Source organism: Equus asinus, chromosome 2 (genome assembly GCF_041296235.1).
Source record: "Equus asinus isolate D_3611 breed Donkey chromosome 2, EquAss-T2T_v2, whole genome shotgun sequence".
NCBI lineage: Eukaryota > Metazoa > Chordata > Mammalia > Perissodactyla > Equidae > Equus > Equus asinus.
Genome location: NC_091791.1, coordinates 134,489,619 through 134,497,848, shown reverse-complemented (window position 1 = coordinate 134,497,848; position 8,230 = coordinate 134,489,619).

Genomic DNA, 8,230 nt, shown 5'->3' with positions numbered 1-8,230 from the left:
CTAGGCCCTGGAAGCTCCCTGTGCCTTTCTGGAGCCAGCATGTCTTGTGCCCCCCTCCAAGTCCTGTCTTCCTGCCTCCCTGAGCCCTACTCTCATCTCACTGACATGAGAGATGAGACCCGGCTGTCAGAAAAGGCCACATAAACTCACTCAAGTGGAGGTTTCTGTGACGTTATAAGGAGGCTCTGGAGGGGGAATGTGGAGGATGGAAAGACGACAGTGGAAATTCCTCCCTGTTGTCATAAGGTTGTTAAAGAAACAAAAATTTTGGAGGAAGTAGCAGGGTGTAAGTAGAAAAAACACGACCTTTGATTTGGAGGCAGACACATCTAGATTCAAACCCCAGCCGGGAATGAGGCTTAAACAAGGAGCCTAGGAGACTACAAGTTAGAATCAGGACATGGGATTTGACCCCCTAGGGTTCTGGCCTGGGGTCACAATTGACTGCTTCCTATTTTTCTCCAGAGAGCCTGTGACTTTAGATGGACACTCAGCCCAGGGGACTTCCAGCTGACTTGGAGCATCCCCACCTTTGCTGGCACCTGGAGCATACCTCGAGGCTGGCCTGGCTCACCCCCAGCCAGCCATGGGCCAGCGAGAGGCCTGGGAGGCCCTTCCCTTATAAGGACAACAACTTGCTGTGATGAAACTTCTCGGCCTCCCAGCTGGGTGGGCGGGGGAAGGGAAATGACAGGCTCCAACGGCTACAGCTGAGCTTGAGCCTCCGCAGGAACTCACCCACGAGCCTCCCCTCGCCCCTTCCTGTGTCAGCGCTGATCGGGGCTTTCCAGAGGGTCCCACTGGCAGGAGGCGGGAGGAGGAGCCAGAGCCTGGGAGGCCAGAGTGGGTGAGCCCCAGAAGGGAAGATGTGTAAACTGAGGCTGAGAGGGGACAGGACTCACATAGGCCCAACAGAAGGCACACAGTCTGGACCCCAAGTTGTAGGCCTATCTATCCCCTGCTCCACCTGCAGATGGGTCAGGGCCAGACGAGGGCCAGCAAGGAGGCGGGAGGAGGCTCTTGGACATCTCTCTCTCTCCCTTTGGACCTCTGAGGTCAAGTCACAAAGGGGTGGGGGCTGGTTGGCTTGCAGCACAGCACAACCCTATCCTCCTTCCATAGCTTGTCCCTGGTGTACCGCCCTCTCCGACAAAACTCACAAGCCCACTATCCATCTGGGAACCTGATCATGGAATCATGGGATATCAGGACTGATAAGGATCTTTGAGACCATCTAGTCCCTTCTGCTGGTTTTAGAGAGGAGGAAGTAACAGCTCAGAGGGAGGACCTGTACTTGCCCATCTGTTTTGTAAAAAATAAAATTAAAAATTAAAAATGTATATATACAAAATGGGGAGGGGGAGGGGCGTTTCCACTCCCAGGTCTGGTTAGCTCTGGGGTTGGTACTTCCCTGGAGACCATGTCTGGGGTTGGCAGTGGGATGAGGCCACATCCCAGGGGAGAACAAAGTGGCAGATGGAGAAGCAGTCTTGGACATTGCTGTGCACAAGCTGTGTGACCTGAAGCAGCTGCTAAACCTCTCTGAATCTCAGTCTCAACTCTCCCAGTGAGTGATTTTTGAGGATAAAATGAGATAATTTAGATAAAGCATCTAGCTCAGGGCCTGGCACAGACTAAAGGCTTAGTAAATGGGTAGCAATGCTGTGTGTTGGGCACCTTCTCTGTGCCAACATTCCATTAGGTGCTGCAGATTCCAAGGACGATAAAATGGGATCTCTCCCCAAGATGCTCACTGCCAGTGGGAAGACAGACACCCAGACTCAGCGAACACAGTGGGATAATCACTGAGTTAGACAAGGCGAGTTCAGCAGCACAGAGCAGACATCAACAGGCTGCTTTCGCTAGGGGAATCAGGCAAGGCCTCGTGGATGAGGTGACATTTGCCTGGGCCTTGAAGGAGGAGTAAGAGTCTATCAAACAAAGGCGTGGGGGAAGGGCATTTGAGACAGAGGGAACAGTGTGTGCAAAAACAAGAGAATCACACCATGTTTCTGGAGCTGTGGCCAATTCTTTGTGTAGTATCCTGTAGAGGGAGGTGCCGAGGGAGGGGTAGGACACTGGGAGATGAGGTGGCAGAAGGCAGGGGGTCATGATGTTCACCCACAAATCTTGGACGGACTTTGTTTTAGAGACCAAGGGGAGTTTTGGGAGAGTTTAAAGGGGGCCGGGACAGGCGTGGAGTGGAGCCTGGAGGCAGGGAGACAGTTAGGAGGTGGTTGCAAGGGTGTGAGTGGTGAGGGCCTGAGCTGGGACAGTACCATTGGGGGTGGAGTGGAGAAGGTTCTTTTTAGGAGGCAGAATAGGGGATTTGGGGTCTCAGGGAAGTGGGAGAGATGAGTGGGAGGAAAGGAAATCAGAGATGACTCACAGAGTATGGGGGGTGTGGAGGTGACCTTTCCTGAGATAGGGAGCACTGGGGGAGAGGCAGGTTGGAGAGAGGATGGCAACTGTGTGGAGGGGTCTGGAGAGCTCTCAGAACTGGGTTGGGGAAAATCCGAAGGTCACGGGCATCTAGATGGTGGGTGATTGAAGCCACAAGTGTGGCAGAATTATGTGTTACTTACGATTTGATTTGACTGTGATTGACAAGAGGCCATGGTGTCAGGAGAGTTCATCAGAGGCTGAAATCTGGGCTCTGGGGGAATTAAAAATGATCCCATTAAATAGGATCATTTCTCTCTCATGTGAGCTAAGTCCAGCAGTAGAGTCCATCTGTACGATGGCAGCTCCACAGTCATCCAGGCCCCAGCCGCCTTCTCTCTTATAGTTCTGCCATCTTAGCGCTTGACTCCCACTTGGTGACTCATGAGTGACTCTGCTCCAGTCACCACACTTGTATTCCAACCAAATGAGAAGGGAGAAGGAGTCATAAGGATGCACGTCTTCCCTTTAAAGACACTGCCTGGAAGTTGCACTTCTGCCTACCTCCCATTGGCCCGATCTCAGTCACATGGCCACACATAGCTGTGAAGGGGGTCTTGCGGGTTCTTGGTCTTTTATCCTGGTGATTATGTGCTAGTTAAAAGTCAAAAGTCTTATTTCCAAAGAAGGGAAGAATGCATCTAGAGCAGTGGTTCTACCCTGGGGGCTGTGGTGCCCTCCAGGAACATTTGGCAACGTCAGATATTTTTGTTTGTCACAGCTGGGAGGGGTCCTACTGGAGTCAAGTGGGCGGAGACCAGGGATGCTGCCAAATGTCCTACAATGTACAGGACAGCCCCCAACAATATCTGGTCCAAAATGTCAGTGGTACTGAGGTTGAGAAACCCTGACCTAGATGGACAATGTATAGTCCCATTACTGCAACCAGGAGAGCATGCAGAGTGAGTGGACGAGTCACTTGTGAGCATGCCAGACACTTGTCCTTGGCAGGCCGCAACGTCATGGGAGTTCAGCAGCTCAGACCTAGGCTCTGGGGTTTTGTCAGATTTGCCCCAGTTTAGAGGGGCTCTGGCCCTCATATAAAAACAAAGAGCCTTTGTTTGTTTGTTTTGCTTGTGTCTCTTTGTTTCATTCCTGTGTTGATGTTGAGCTCAGAAGCACAGAGTCCCAGCCTGGACAATTAGGGAAGGGGCTTAAAATATGGGCATTTCTTTGCCCATCAGCCGCCAGCTTGCCTACTGGTGAGGGGAAAAGCCCTGTGGTCCGGACAGCCAGGGCCAGGTTCTGGTTCAGTCTGTCACTCACAGTGTGACCCAGTCAGGACCCTCCCCCCTGCCTTATGGCCACAAGCCAGGGCTGGGTGGCCAAGGTGAAGTCCCTGTGGTCCTGAATCCGCAGAGATGCCAGGGTGCCTTTGCTGGCTTTGCCCACAGTGCTGGGCTGGGCCTTTCTGTGCTTCCTCCCTCCAGGGCAGCCTTTCAGCCGAGTCAGCATTTCTGGGTCCCTCCCACCTTTATTTCCTTCCCGGCCTGTGGCCTTGGGTCTGAAGAGAAGCAGGCCTGCTGGCCAGTGCTGGGCCATGCTGAGGCTGAAGGCCTGTGGGTCCTCAGAGTCCCCAGGACATGGTGTGGCCAAGAGTGTGCCTGTCAGTGGGATGAGGAGTGTGTGAACAGCCCTGCCTCTGGGAAGGGCTAGGGGAGCGGAATAGCCCCCAAATCATTCTGAACTGTTTGGGGTGCTTGCTGCGGGTAAGCAAAAGTGTCCCCAGGCCAAACAGACCCCCACTCTTCTCTGGCTATGGAAAGGCCCCCGAAAGGAACTAGTCTCAGAATCACCTACTGAGTCTGGGCCAGGTCAGTCCCTGCAGTGGATTTGGGAGGCAGGGTCTCCATGAGCTCAGGAAGGGTTAAGCTCCTGCCTTCCAACCTGTTTCTGGATGCCCAGAGGGACTCTGGAGTTTCTCATCCTTTTCAAACATGCAAGTTTTTCAACAGGGCTAGGCAATGGATTGGTTTGGTGGCACAGACCTTCCATCCCTGTGACCTCTGACAAGTTGCCTAACCTCTCTGATCCTCAGTTTTCTCATCTGTTAAATGAGGAGAATAATGCCCAGCTGAGAGTTGTGAGGATTAAATAGGATCATGCATGTGAAATACCTGGGCCTTGCCTGGCCAGGGGAGGCCCTCAGGAAGCGGCAGCTGTTCTTACCATCATTGTATTATCCTATCATCTCTCAGGAGAGCCTTTTCTACTCGATCAGAAAGTCCTGCCTAGAGCCACTACTCGCATCCTTAGCTAGAAAGTCTACAGTGGGAGGGACCTCATAACCTGCATTTTACAGAGACTTGCCCAAGGCCACACAGGAGCCTGTGGCTGGGCAACAAGCGGGTGGAATCCCTGAGCCACATTCTTATCCCGGCCTCTCCCAGAGGAAACGGGCCGGGCCTTTCATTTGCACCATTGTTGGGAAGAGCCCCAGACATGCAGAGACTGTTTTCCTTCTGTCCAGCTCAGTGCTGATGCCTGGACTCAGGAAACGGCATGATGGGAAGTGTCCTGCCTTCATCCTCCTGATGGGAGGAGGCAACCTCACAGGGCCGGGCTTCCTGAAACACAGCTGTGGCAGCAGCTGCAGGAGTTGGCATGACGTTTAGCGTTCATTTTTTAAAAAATTAAATATTGGGAATGGAGTGAGAAGAGAGGAGAGATGGGGTAGATGTAAGAAAACTAACTTTTCCAGCAGAAAATAACTAGAGTTATTCTGTGGTTGATAAATCATGAGATAGAGGCATTAATAAGCATATTAGTTGCAGTCAGGAAGGAAATTCACAGAGGTTAAAAATTATTCACTACTCAAGTGATTACCTCTGGGCAGTGGTTCTGGAGATGGGAAAATTTAACTGTTCATTTGATACTTTTCAGTACGATTTGATTTATTTTTATTATTTGCCACATCTATATGTTGCATCTATTAATAAAATAGTTAATACCGAGCTCAGATGCAGGCAGGGGCTGCTTGGGCAAACCTGCAGTGTGGCTTCTTTAATCTCTAGTCTCTGGTGATGTGACCCCTTCCAGAAGTCCATGGTCAGGCTTAGAGGGAATTCTCTCCAGACTTCCTCCCTGCCCCCCTCAGGATCTGTTAAGATGGGCTCCAGAGGAAAAAAAAAAGATTGGCTCTAGGACTATTCAACAAATGGACATAGAAAATTTAGCTATCCATATAGAAAAGAAGAAATCCCTACCTCACACTATACACAAAAAATCAACTCTAGATGGATCAGGGACTTAAACGTTAAACATTAAAACCTTTAGCAAAAATGTTTGGTGATTATCTTTCTGATATCCTACTTTATTAAAATTAAGAACTTCTGCTCATCAATATTCTGCTTGAATAAAGTGAAAAGACAAGGCTACAAACTAGAAGAAGATAATTACTTTATATAACCAATAAAGGATTAGTATTAAGAATCTACAGAAAAAAATAGAGAATTCCTACAAATCAATCAACAAAAAGTTAAATAATAGAAAAATCAACAAAAGATATGAATAGGCATTTCACCAAAGGGAAAATATATATGGCTAATAAACATATGAAGACATACTCAACCTCATTAGCATTCAAGGAAATGCAAATAAACACCATAATAAATACCATTTTACATCCATTTGGCTGGTAAATGTTTGACAATACAAAGGTAGAAAAGGATATGGACCATGAGATCTCTTAAATACAGCTATTGGGAATATAAATTGGCATGATCACTTTAGAAAACAATTTGACATTTTCTTGTAAGCTGAATATACATCTACCCAGCAGTAGGTTGAATTATTATTCCCATTTTACAGATAAGGAAACTGAGGCACAGAGTCATTAAGTGACTTGCCCAAGGTTATAGCCCTTAAGTATCAGAGCTGGAATTTGAACCACATAGTCTAGCCCCAAAGGAGAGAGGGCAGTAACGAAACATTCCCAGACACTGGGGCAACTGCCGGCTGGGGCTGAGGTTTTCTGTGATCCCAGAGGGGAAAGCCAAATGAGATATCTGGAACAACACAAATGCAGACATGTGGTCATAGTTTCACAGGGAGGAAGGGGCCTCCTGGGCTTCTGGCCCTGCCGCAATGTGAGTTCTGGAATAATAATTACAGGGACACCACCCTTCTTCCCTCCATTCAGCCAGTGTGCACAGTGAGTGTGCACCAGGTGCCCCACGTTGGGAGAATAAGGGGAGAAGGCGCTGCTCTCTCTTTCAGGAATCAGCCCCGTGAGGAGCAGACACAGGGGAGGCCCAGACGAGTGCTGTGCTGGGTGGCCCTGCGGGGTGGGCACCTCGCCCTGCATCCAGATTGCAGGCATTTCTGTGTCTTAGGAACCATGAGTCCTCGAAGACCCTGCTGAGCTGGGGATTATCACAAGCCTTTTACAGACAGGAAATACAGGCCCAGAGACGACCCGACTTACCCACAATCACACAGTTTGGACGTGGCAGAGCAAGGTCTGGAATCCAGGCCTTCTGGTGCTAACGCCTGCGTGATTCCTAGCAGGTCACTCCAGGCCCCCAAGCGGATGAATGGTTACAGCATGCCCTCCTATGAGCCACAGGCTCTGCTCCTGGAGTGGGGCAGCTCTCCTGGCTTTCCTCCTCGGAAACAGATGTTTCATCCTTCTGTTGCCTTCTTGCTCAACGGTTGAGACAAACGGGCGAATCATATCTACAGCAAAAGCAGGTCTGCAACAACTCCAGCACCTCCTTGGGCAGTTTCCGGTGTTGGGGTCGAGGGGTCACTCCTCCAGAGTTTTCAAACTCCCACCCAGATTCAAGACCAGGCTCTGCCTACAAGAATATTTCTTGCTTGGGATATGACTTAGGGGAGAGGGTGGGAATGTGTGGCGGGGCCCTCTGGTTATGGATCTCCCCCAGCCTGATACACCACCACTAAAGCCATTCCTTTGTGCCATTTCTTCAGAAGGATTCTGATAATTGAAACACATCAAGCAACTTGTCAGCCATGAGTCCCATAGTATAGCTATAAAAGTGCTTTATAGCTTACAAAGTGATTTCACTTCTAAAAATGTTTTTGATCCTCCTAACAGCTGCGGAAGGTAGGGCAGCAATTTAAATATGTCTGTGCAACTTAACAAGGCTCAGAGAGGCAGAGGACTTCACAGCTAATCAGAGCCAATACTTGAATACTGGTCTTTAACTCCAAATTCCATGTACCTCAGAGAACTGGCAGTTGCCTTAGAGAACAGAGGCTCATGGGACACAGAACAGGCAGGTTTTGATAGGAAAGCTGAATGAATGAGGGGAAAAGGTTCTGGAGCAGGGGGAGTTGGATGGCAGACCTTGGCTAGAGGGGAGGGTGTGAGTCCCATGGCACTGACAGTAGGAGCAGAGGGAAGGGTCGCCTGGCAGTGGGGAGGAGTCTGCAAAGGAGGAGTCTGCAAAGGAGGAGTGGGGGGTAAGCTCTGGGGAGTCAAAGCCTGAGTTCTGGCCAGCTGGTCCTGAAGCCTGAGGGGCTGGGGTGGGCCTCTCCTCTAGGCTGCCGTTTGCTCTCCGGGCTCCGAGGGCCTCCCAGTTTGCCACCAATGCCTGCTGCCTGATTCCTGGCCAGCCGAGTGTCTTGTGAGCCTGTCAGGACTGACCTGGTCATGCTGGCTCGTGACTGTGCTCCTCATGAGACCAGAAATGAGTCAAGAGAGGAAGCAGGAGCCTTAGGGCTTCCGGGGGATTCCCGGGATGCAGGTAGCTCCAGGTCCTGGGTGAGGAAGGGCTCCGGTGCCTTGGAGGCTGGGGCTTCCCGGGGCTGGGCTGTGAGGCCA